The sequence below is a fragment of the Triturus cristatus genome, chromosome 11, assembly GCF_964204655.1.
Source record: "Triturus cristatus chromosome 11, aTriCri1.1, whole genome shotgun sequence".
NCBI classification, from domain to species: domain Eukaryota; kingdom Metazoa; phylum Chordata; class Amphibia; order Caudata; family Salamandridae; genus Triturus; species Triturus cristatus.
Window position 1 is genome coordinate 659,993,543 of NC_140594.1, and position 10,789 is coordinate 660,004,331.

The following is a 10,789-nucleotide window of genomic DNA, read 5'->3' on the forward strand; positions in this document are numbered from 1 at the left end:
TGATGTTGGACTTGCCTGCGTCCCCTCCCTCTTGTCTTCTATCCCCTCTCTCTTCCTTCTTCTTAAACATCGTGGAGGCAGCCTCGCGGCGCTCCGATTCACAAAACATCTTCTGCTTTAGTTCAGTGTTAATACACAAATCCTTCGTGTTCCCCCTCGCCTTGTACGGGTTAAACAAATGTAAGGCACGCCAGCCGGCGTCTTACCCGGACTTCACCCACTCCTTATCTCCGCGGGCACGCACCTCATAGGTGCCGTAGTCCGTCACTGGTCTTCCAATTGAACCCGTGCGGTGCTCCTGGAAATTTCAATCACTGCTACGAAACACCAGTCAGGAGCACTCACAGGCGGGTGCTTCTTCGTGCGGGGGTGCACCCGCATTTAATTTTTGCTGCAACTCTCCTTCTCACAACCACCATCCAAAAGAGAAAGACAGCACTCGCGGGGGCCGTTTCCAAAATTTATTAAGTGGAAACTATCACGAAAATAAACAGACGCGTTTCGGTAACAACCTTCATCTAACGCGATAGGGATGGGGGGAGGATCAAAAATTACACGTAAATCACGTACGTGTAATTTTTGATCCTCCCCCCATCCCTATCGCGTTTGTGAGTGGAGTTTGCCATCTAGGCATGTGGGCTATCATATATTACAAGATGGCGCCGATATTGGGGCAGGAATGTTAGTGACCTGAATATTGACGTTGGTCCTTCATTTGTGTTAATGTACATTTTGTTGATTTAAAAACATGGCGGGCGGGCGCTTCGGTAAACATAGATGAAGGTTGTTACCGAAACGCGTCTGTTTATTTTCGTGATAGTTTCCACTTAATAAATTTTGGAAACGGCCCCCGCGAGTGCTGTCTTTCTCTTTTGGATGGTGGTTGTGAGAAGGAGAGTTGCAGCAAAAATTAAATGCGGGTGCACCCCCGCACGAAGAAGCACCCGCCTGTGAGTGCTCCTGACTGGTGTTTCGTAGCAGTGATTGAAATTTCCAGGAGCACCGCACGGGTTCAATTGGAAGACCAGTGATGGACTACGGCACCTATGAGGTGCGTGCCCGCGGAGATAAGGAGTGGGTGAAGTCCGGGTAAGACGCCGGCTGGCGTGCCTTACATTTGTTTAACCCGTACAAGGCGAGGGGGAACACGAAGGATTTGTGTATTAACACTGAACTAAAGCAGAAGATGTTTTGTGAATCGGAGCGCCGCGAGGCTGCCTCCACGATGTTTAAGAAGAAGGAAGAGAGAGGGGATAGAAGACAAGAGGGAGGGGACGCAGGCAAGTCCAACATCACGACCCAATGTATCGCGCTCGAACGGCTGTACGAGCGAGAGATTAGAAAGTGGTGGGAAGGGACCTCACTACAAAACTATATTGAGGTCAATAGAGTACCCAGAGGTCTGAGGATATACACGGTACCGGCCTACGAGTCCCCGGATCCCCTATTACTTGATGAGTGGGCGGAACATACCGCTGAGTCTTGCAAAGGGATGCTACAAATTTTGGTCAAGTTTGCTTGGAGTGATCGAAATAAGGCTCTAAAAGATATCGAGGCCTTGGAAGAAATATTAAAGAAAGAAGAAGACCAAACTAAGATCAACGAATACAGGGAGCAAATGAAGAAACGTCTGAAAAGCTATGAAGAAAAGATCAAAACGCGGAAGCAGAGCAAATTTGACCGCGATGAAAATGACTACGCACAGGGAAGAGTTTTAACTTTCGCAAGAAAATTTGACAAACCGAGAAACGATCTCCGAAGCAACAATAGGAGACCTACTCAAGCAGAAGCGGAAGTACCAGTGACATCAGAATCAGAAGTCACTGAGAATGAATCTTCGGAGGATGAGAGAAGTACTGCCTCTGGATGCGGTCCAGCACATACTCCTTTTCGGGAGGAATTCAAACTGATCCGCCAGTCCTGGCAGAGAGGAGGCAGAGGCAAGCCCCCGGAGCAAATGGGAAGAGGAAGACCAGGAGGGGACAAGGGGGCCGGAAGAGGCAATGTATCCCCACCGGCAACGCGGAGCAGAACGGCGTATACCAGAAGAGCCTCCAACAGGAGATGGTAACGAAACCCAAAGAGGCTAATCTTACCATCATTAATCTTACGACCAAACACTTGACAAAAACCGAAAAGTCTGTCCTCGAATTAGGTCTCACTTTCTGCCCCCATAAGACTATGGAATTCACGCAGACGCGTATTGATCTCTTCAAATTTACGCGTAAATTAAAACTGCATAAGTACTTTAAGATCAAACCACCTACTACGAAATCCAAATCCCAAGCCAGCGCGATTCCGGCTCCGGATGAACTTGCAAGTGGGGACCTTAACGCTATTATGGTTCTGGAGGAACTAAGAACTGAAGCGGAAGATGGCACTTTAACATCCTTGAGACAATCACAACAATTAGCCATCACTGGCATAAAACAACAAGGTGGACTAACCAAATTCAAACCTGTGTCACAATTCCTACCACAAATGGCACCTGATGCTATTGAGGTCTTTTCGGAAGCAGTCACGAAGGATTTGATACAGCTCCGACGTAAACAAAGATTCAAAAAAGCCACAATAAAGGAGAGCAACTTCTCTTTTAAACAACAAAAGGCCCTCGAAGATCTAAGGAAGGACAAAGGAATAGTATGTAAGCCCTCTGACAAGGGAGGCAACATAGTTTTGCAAACCAAAGCGAACTATGACAAGGAAGCGCTTCGCCAACTCTCTAATGGACAGACATATATTGCCATTGATACGAACATCTACCATGAAAGTATGGAGAACTATTACTCCCTCATTTCCAGGTGGCACAACAAAGGTCTTCTGACAATAGATGAATTCCTATTTCTTAGAAGGCTGAACCCTATTATTCCAACCTTCTATCACCTCCCCAAGGTGCATAAGAATAAAGAAATACCACCTGGGAGACCAATTGTGGCATCCCAAGGGAGTCTCACAGAGAATATGTCTATTTATGTCGATTCATTCCTCTTGCCTCACGTGAAAAACCTGAAATCCTACATCAGGGACACGAAAGATCTGTTGGGACACATTGCTGCTTTGGAATGGAAGGAGGAATACAAATTGATGGTTCTAGACATTACCAGCCTATATACCTCTATAGCGCACTGTGATGGATTAAAGGCAATGGAATACTTCCTCAAGAAACGCCCTCTGAAATATCTTGAACATAATGAACTTCTAATTGATTTTGCCAGATTCTGTCTAACTAATAACATCTTTCTGTTCCATACACAGCTATACAGGCAGATCTCGGGTACAGCTATGGGTACCTGCTTCGCCCCCAGCTATGCGAACTTGTTCGTAGGCTGGTGGGAGGAGCAGGTAGCCTGGGGCACATCTAACATCCAATGGACAGAAAAGGTGGTCGTGTGGTACCGTTACATAGATGACCTGTTCATCGTGTGGAACGGTTCACTCGACACTGCTAGAGACTACATAGATGTCCTGAACACCAATATAGTCAACTTAGAATTCACAGGAGAAATTGATGCTGTTTCAGTGAATTATTTGGATGTGAATATCTATGTAGACAAGGGACAATTGAAAACTAAACTCTTCCGCAAAGAGACAGCGGGTAATTCTGTCCTCCATGCCTCTAGCAGTCATCCCACGAATCTGGTCAACAGCATCCCCTACGGGGAATTGCTTCGTATAAAAAGAAACAGTTCAGATGACAGAGAGTTTCTAGTGGCAGCCAACGAAAGCATCAGACGTTTTGAAGCCCGAGGCTATAGCAAAGAGGTTCTTGATAAGGCTTTCGGGAAGGTGAAAGCAACTCAAAGGACTGATTTGCTCAAAAATATAGAAACCATGAATACGGATGACATCAATGGGGGCAAATTCAGACTTATAACTACCTTTTCTAGGGATGCAGGGAACCTCAAAAGAATCATGCGCAAAAACTGGCACATCCTGCAAACTGATGGTGTGATAGGGACTGATCTTCCATCCTACCCCCTCGTCACATTTAGAAAAGCGAGGTCTATCAAAAACGACCTAGTGTGCAGTTACCTGAGGGATGCCCCCAAAACACCCTTTGGAGCTTTAGGAGGGTTTTTTCCATGTGGAAAATGTAAAGCCTGTAAAGGAAGCAAAAGAGTGCTTAGTTATGACATTCCCATTATAGGTATCAATAAGACAATCAGGAAATTTTTGACATGCACCACACCTTACACTGTTTACTGTCTGGTATGCCCTTGTGGCTTGCGCTACGTGGGCAGCACTATCCATCCTACAAAAATCAGAATCTTGGAACACATGCGGGCCATCAGTAAAGGAGATGAGACCTACCCCGTAGCACGTCATTTTGACAAAACTCACAATCGTAATCGTGATGAGTTGAGCTACTTTTGTTTGGATCATGTGCCATCTAATCCTAGAGGGGGAGATAGGATACTGAAACTCCGGAGATTGGAGTCACGGTACATCATCGATCTCCAAACCAAAACACCTTGGGGCCTAAATAGTAGTGAAGAGTTAGCTGTACACCTAGGGGAGTGAAATTCTACACTGACCTCCCCTCCTTCACTTCACTATATCATGATGACATTGGATGATGCCACTGTACACATTGTAAATAATGGACATAACGAACATAACTTTGGTATCTGTACATATGCGGTTTGGATTCACATGTGTATATATGGTGTAAACATGTGTGTATATATGGTGTAAACAATTGTTGCGTATACATGTATAATGGGGTGTGTACATATATTGGCGGGCATTCTGAATTACATTTGAACCCGAGACAGGACCCGTTGCTTTACCTTGGTTGCTTCCTGTAGAAACATCATTTATGGTAAATTGTATTATATTGTATATAGTATCTCCAGATGTATAGACATAGCGGTCTGTTCACCCACTCTGTGTTTTATTATAATAATTTCTGCATTTGTAGAACTCCGTAGTAGTAGGCAGCCCAAGCCATGTTTTATTTCTGTTGGAGAATGTCTCCAGGTGTATGCCCATCCAGGGCCTGATTTACGTGATTTACGTGTAATTTTTGATCCTCCCCCCATCCCTATCGCGTTTGCGAGTGGAGTTTGCCATCTAGGCATGTGGGCTATCATATATTACAAGATGGCGCCGATATTGGGGCAGGAATGTTAGTGACCTGAATATTGACGTTGGTCCTTCATTTGTGTTAATGTACATTTTGTTGATTTAAAAACATGGCGGGCGGGCGCTTCGGTAAACATAGATGAAGGTTGTTACCGAAACGCGTCTGTTTATTTTCGTGATAGTTTCCACTTAATAAATTTTGGAAACGGCCCCCGCGAGTGCTGTCTTTCTCTTTTGGATGGTGGTTGTGAGAAGGAGAGTTGCAGCAAAAATTAAATGCGGGTGCACCCCCGCACGAAGAAGCACCCGCCTGTGAGTGCTCCTGACTGGTGTTTCGTAGCAGTGATATATATATATATATATATATATATATATATATATATATATATATATATATATATATACATATATATATTCACTGAAAAAACCATAGGTTTCACACATGTTATAGTTAGCGGAAATTTTACTGATAAAAAACCAATGAAATTCCCCCGTTATAGTTAGTGCAGGCAACTATAACTCACGCGACCGCAATCCTCTGCTGATGCTAATACTGTATTTAGACACTTATTTGCCCATGTCTTCTTCCATACATTTTTAGCTATACATATATTACAAATATTTTTTTTTCATAAAGACACATATGTCATCAGCAGAAGATTGCGGTCGCGTGAGTTATAGTTGCCTGCACTAACTATAACGGGGGAATTTCATTGGTTTTTTATCAGTAAAATTTCCGCTAACTATAACATGTGTGAAACCTATGGTTTTTTCAGTGAATTTGCAAGGTTTTTTAAATGCTAATTCCTAACTATAACGTGTGTGAAACCTATGGTTCTTTCAGTGAATTTGTACGGTTTTTTAAATGCTAAGTTACTTTACGCCATTCGTGGCGTGCGCGCCCACTTAACGCAGTTCGTTCCGTGCGCGCACGGTGCGCTTCGCGCACTGTGCGCGCACAGTGAGCACGCGGTGCGCTTCGCGCACCGCGCGCCCACTTTACGCAGTTAGTGCCGTGCGCACATGGAGGACATATGATGCACTTCGTTTTGAAAGGTAATATTTTAATTTTTCGCTGTCGCTTATAAGCCATGCGCACACGGGGTGGAGAGAGTGTGGATAATTTTTTTTTTAAATATTTTTTTTATTAATATTTTAGTTTTTCGTAAATATATGATATGCCATGCACAATTGTTGCCCTTAGGGCACCAATTGCATACGGGGTGTGGAAAGTGTGGATAATTTTTTTTTTTTGTTTTTAATTTTTACCGTACGCGTACGGTAAGCGTAATCGCCGAAATTAGCGAAAAAATTAAAATTCAGTTTTTGGCCTTGGGGGATATTTGGGGACACCCTGAACATGGCTATGTGTGTGGGAGCTGTCTAAACAGCCCCTTTACATGTTTTTGTGCTTTGTATTTTAATCATCACTCTCAGTGCGAGAGAGAAAATGGCGGCCGCCGCTTCCTGGTTTCGGCCGATTCGAATGTTTACTAAGATCTAAGAGCCAATCAGAATCGCGCTCGCGCACGCCACCGTACGCGTACGGTAAGCGTACCGTAAGCGCACCGTCAGCTGGCTCAGATATATATATTGATTTAAAGGCTATTTTCTCAGAATCTACTGAACAGATTTACACCAAACCTACAAAAGGCACTTCCTTGACCTGAGGACTACCTCTCTGCCAAATTTCTAGTAATTCTGTTCAGCCGTTCGGGCTGTAGCCCTGTCTAAAGGTCCTATGGAAAAATGCATGGGAAAAACGCGTTTTGGGACCCCCCTTTTATCTCAGCCCCCGCTTGACGAATCCCCCCGAGACTTTCAGGGTAGGAGCGGAGCATAGCGCCCCACCTATTTTGAAAAATTCGCGAGGATTCGTCGACCGGCGCCAAAGTTATTCAAAATAGAATGTTGCGGATTTCCTATGGAAACGTGGTCCTAACTATAACTACCTACTGGCGACCGCCAGTAGGTAATATAGATATATATATATATATCTCCACAAGAATTGCTCCAGCAATTAAGGCCGCACTCCGTCAAGGGTAGAAAACATTTCTTTATTCTTGAAATCATGCAGCTTCCCCTTCCGTACTTTCGTTCTTCTGGCCGACGCGTTTCGATGAATTCATTTCATCTTCTTCCGGGGCCAAAGCGAGCAGATTGATGAAATACGTGCATCCACACAAGCCCCTGCATGCTTCTTAAATAGGTACTCCTGGCCTCTGGTGTGCCACAATTGGGATGTCACTCTCATTGCATGCTGGGCTTTGTGGTTTTTCATTCGCACCAATCAGGCCCTCCAGTGGGTTCAATTGCTCACTTTAATTTAAAGAACAGTTTATGCAGCCCCCATTGAGCCTTCGAAGAAGACTCTGCATGATTAATTAAAACACCTCTGACGCCGCATTCAAGGGTACATTACCCCTCGAGTGGTCCCAAGTTCAGTTAGGCGGGTGGTGCGTCGCCTCCACAGCCTGAAGCGCGCCGTGCAAATTGTCTCCACAAGAATTGCTCCAGCAATTAAGGCCGCACTCCGTCAAGGGTAGAAAACATTTCTTTATTCTTGAAATCATGCAGCTTCCCCTTCCGTACTTTCGTTCTTCTGGCCGACGCGATTCGATGAATTCATTTCATCTTCTTCCGGGGCCAAAGCGAGCAGATTGATGAAATACGTGCATCCACACAAGCCCCTGCATGCTTCTTAAATAGGTACTCCTGGCCTCTGGTGTGCCACAATTGGGATGTCACTCTCATTGCATGCTGGGCTTTGTGGTTTTTCATTCGCACCAATCAGGCCCTCCAGTGGGTTCAATTGCTCACTTTAATTTAAAGAACAGTTTATGCAGCCCCCATTGAGCCTCCGAAGAAGACTCTGCATGATTAATTAAAACACCTCTGACGCCGCATTCAAGGGGACATTACCCCTCGAGTGGTCCCAAGTTCAGTTAGGCGGGTGGTGCGTCGCCTCCACAGCCTGAAGCGCGCCGTGCAAATTGTTTCCACAAGAATTGCTCCAGCAATTAAGGCCGCACTCCGTCAAGGGTAGAAAACATTTCTTTATTCTTGAAATCATGCAGCTTCCCCTTCCGTACTTTCGTTCTTCTGGCCGACGCGATTCGATGAATTCATTTCATCTTCTTCCGGGGCCAAAGCGAGCAGATTGATGAAATACGTGCATCCACACAAGCCCCTGGGAAGCTGCATGATTTCAAGAATAAAGAAATGTTTTCTACCCTTGACGGAGTGCCGATTGACACTCTTACTCAGGACCGAGGTGGTGGTTTCACTGTTGTTCTGGTGTGTAGATTGAATGTGTTCACTCCATGCCTGCCTTTTAAAACCTGACAACCATAAAAAAGGTTCAAACCAAGGAGTTGAAGGGTTAATACATCTTTCCTGGTGGTAACATACCATTTTCCTATGGTGATAAACAGGGCTGTACAGCCTTCTTTTGTTTTATGGGAATAGTTATGTGATGTGATATTGTTACAGAGACACCTAAGTTCAGAGCTACATCTTAAGCTGAGTTCGCACATCTGGGGCCGTATTATATAAAGTGCGCCTGCTCTGTGTCCCTGGGGCACTTTGGTATTACAGAAGGGGACGCAGATGCTTGTGTGGCCCCTTTTGTAATACAGATAGTGCTGGTGCCATGTAGCGCCAGCGCTATCTCAAGGGGGCTTTTCAGTCAGTGACAGGAGATCTGTGCATATATCTATAAGGCTGGATATTATGACAAATAAGGTTATTTGGGTTGATGAATATCAGAGGATTACACAATAGAATCAAGCAAAGAAAAATTGTTGTTTATGTCTATAGATAACAATTGTTATGATTTAGGAGACAACTTACAAGATGTTTGTGCCTAGTTGGGGCACTCAGTAAATGACTATAGGTCACAAGCCACTAGGTTTCTGATATTTTTTTTTTATTATTTTTTTTTAATCTGATATCGTTTATTGTGATTTGCACGCATACCATTTTAAAAAGATCCGTCAGACAAACCATGTAGAAATAAGTATTCAAAAGAGCTGCAAATTAAACCTTTTATACATTGTAATTCACCTGTGGTAGAAATAAATGTTTTTCTACAAATTCCCAGTTGGTCTAATGTACAATTATTATGCTATAGCAGACAGATAATCCTTTACTTCAGCTAGAGTGAGCCTTTTAAATCCTGCTTCATTGCAGATGCCGACTTCAATGTTGTCTTCTGTCATCTGTCCTTCAAAGCTTTCCTTTAATGTGAAAATGGCTGTGTGAATGGCATCTTCAAGTTCTAGTTCTTCATTATACCTTTTCTCAAGGAAAGTTTTTCCATTCACGTAATTTTTCCCCATAGCTGTTGCTTTCCATGCAAAATAGGCACCAGAAGGATCAGACTGGAATAAATATGGCCTTTCCTCATCCCAACCAGCAATTAACAACGATACACCAAATGGACGAACACCACCGGACTGTGTGTACTCTTGCATTACTGAAGCAACTCTCTGTACTAGCTGCGCTGTTGGAATTGGTTCCTGGTAAACCAAGAAATATTGCTGAGCCAACTTCCGAGCCCTCCGTACCAGTACCCTGTAGTCAGGACCCATACCGCTGTACACCATGCCTATGTGTTTCGTTATTGGTTCCACTTTATGTACACTCTGTTCATCATAGAGGATAGATTTCTGTTTCTTCTCTGTTGCCAACACGACACCATTTGCAGCTTTAATTCCCACGGAAGGGGCTCCTGCAGCTACAGCGGCTAGCGCATATATTTAATCTGGACAAGTTTGCCAGATGGGCTGAAAGTGGTCAGAGAGAAGCTGTAACCGCGCTCCGCCGCCATCTTCTCATCAGTAGTGAATGTGAAAAACCAGAGAACCCGGCTCCTATTTATGTAATTCTTGAAAACTGCAGCATGTAACGCTTCTCGTGGAGCTGTCGTAAGTAACTCATAAGAAAATAATTTAAATTTGTCATTCAATTTTGGATTTCCTATGGAGCTTCCCTTGATAGTGTATATATAGATGATAATTCAAAACAGAAGCAATATTTGAAGGCACTTTCACTGGATTTGCCTTCACAGACCCCTAGATAAACTAGGAGGTAAACAAATGTACTGTTCCTTCACTGGGAATAGTTGAAAGGGAAAACAGCTTGCCCCGGAAGAAGCCTTACCAACTTCAGGAAGGCAGGTTTCTGATATTTGTCTACTGTTGCCTCTGATGTGGGGACATTTCTTTTGGCGCACTGGAGGACTAGCAAGAATTGCTCTGCAGTATGTAGCCCTAATATTGCTAGGCCTTCACTATTTGTGGCAATATTCCAAAATTTAAAACAAACTCTCGATCATGCCTACCGACCGAAGAAACGAAGGGGACTAAGACCTTAATACAGTCTTGAACAGCAGCCTGAATACATCATCCACCATCCCTTTGCCTGTGTCTAAATCCGCAAGAGTTATACTAGAGATGACCATATTTATGTAATCATTTATTGACTTTTGTATAGCTCTAACAAATAATGCCTTACAGCCACTTCAGAGTGCTAGATCGGGGTAGATAGACACCTTAAGTATAGAGCAGTCCAAGAACCTTCACTTTTGTATTATGGTTTATAAAGATTATTGTCAGACTTATCCCTACTGCACAAATCACAACACTGGGAATCACTAATTCACAAGTACTTCACAGATTTGGTAAATAATAGTTTTAAATGC

The 10,789-nt window shown here is 43.9% G+C and overlaps 1 pseudogene; it reads right to left on the reverse strand.

The window, feature by feature from the left end:
* Positions 1-9,025: 9,025 nt before the first annotated feature.
* LOC146785269 (proteasome subunit alpha type-2 pseudogene) lies at positions 9,026-9,931 on the reverse strand (annotated as a pseudogene).
* Positions 9,932-10,789: the final 858 nt, after the last annotated feature.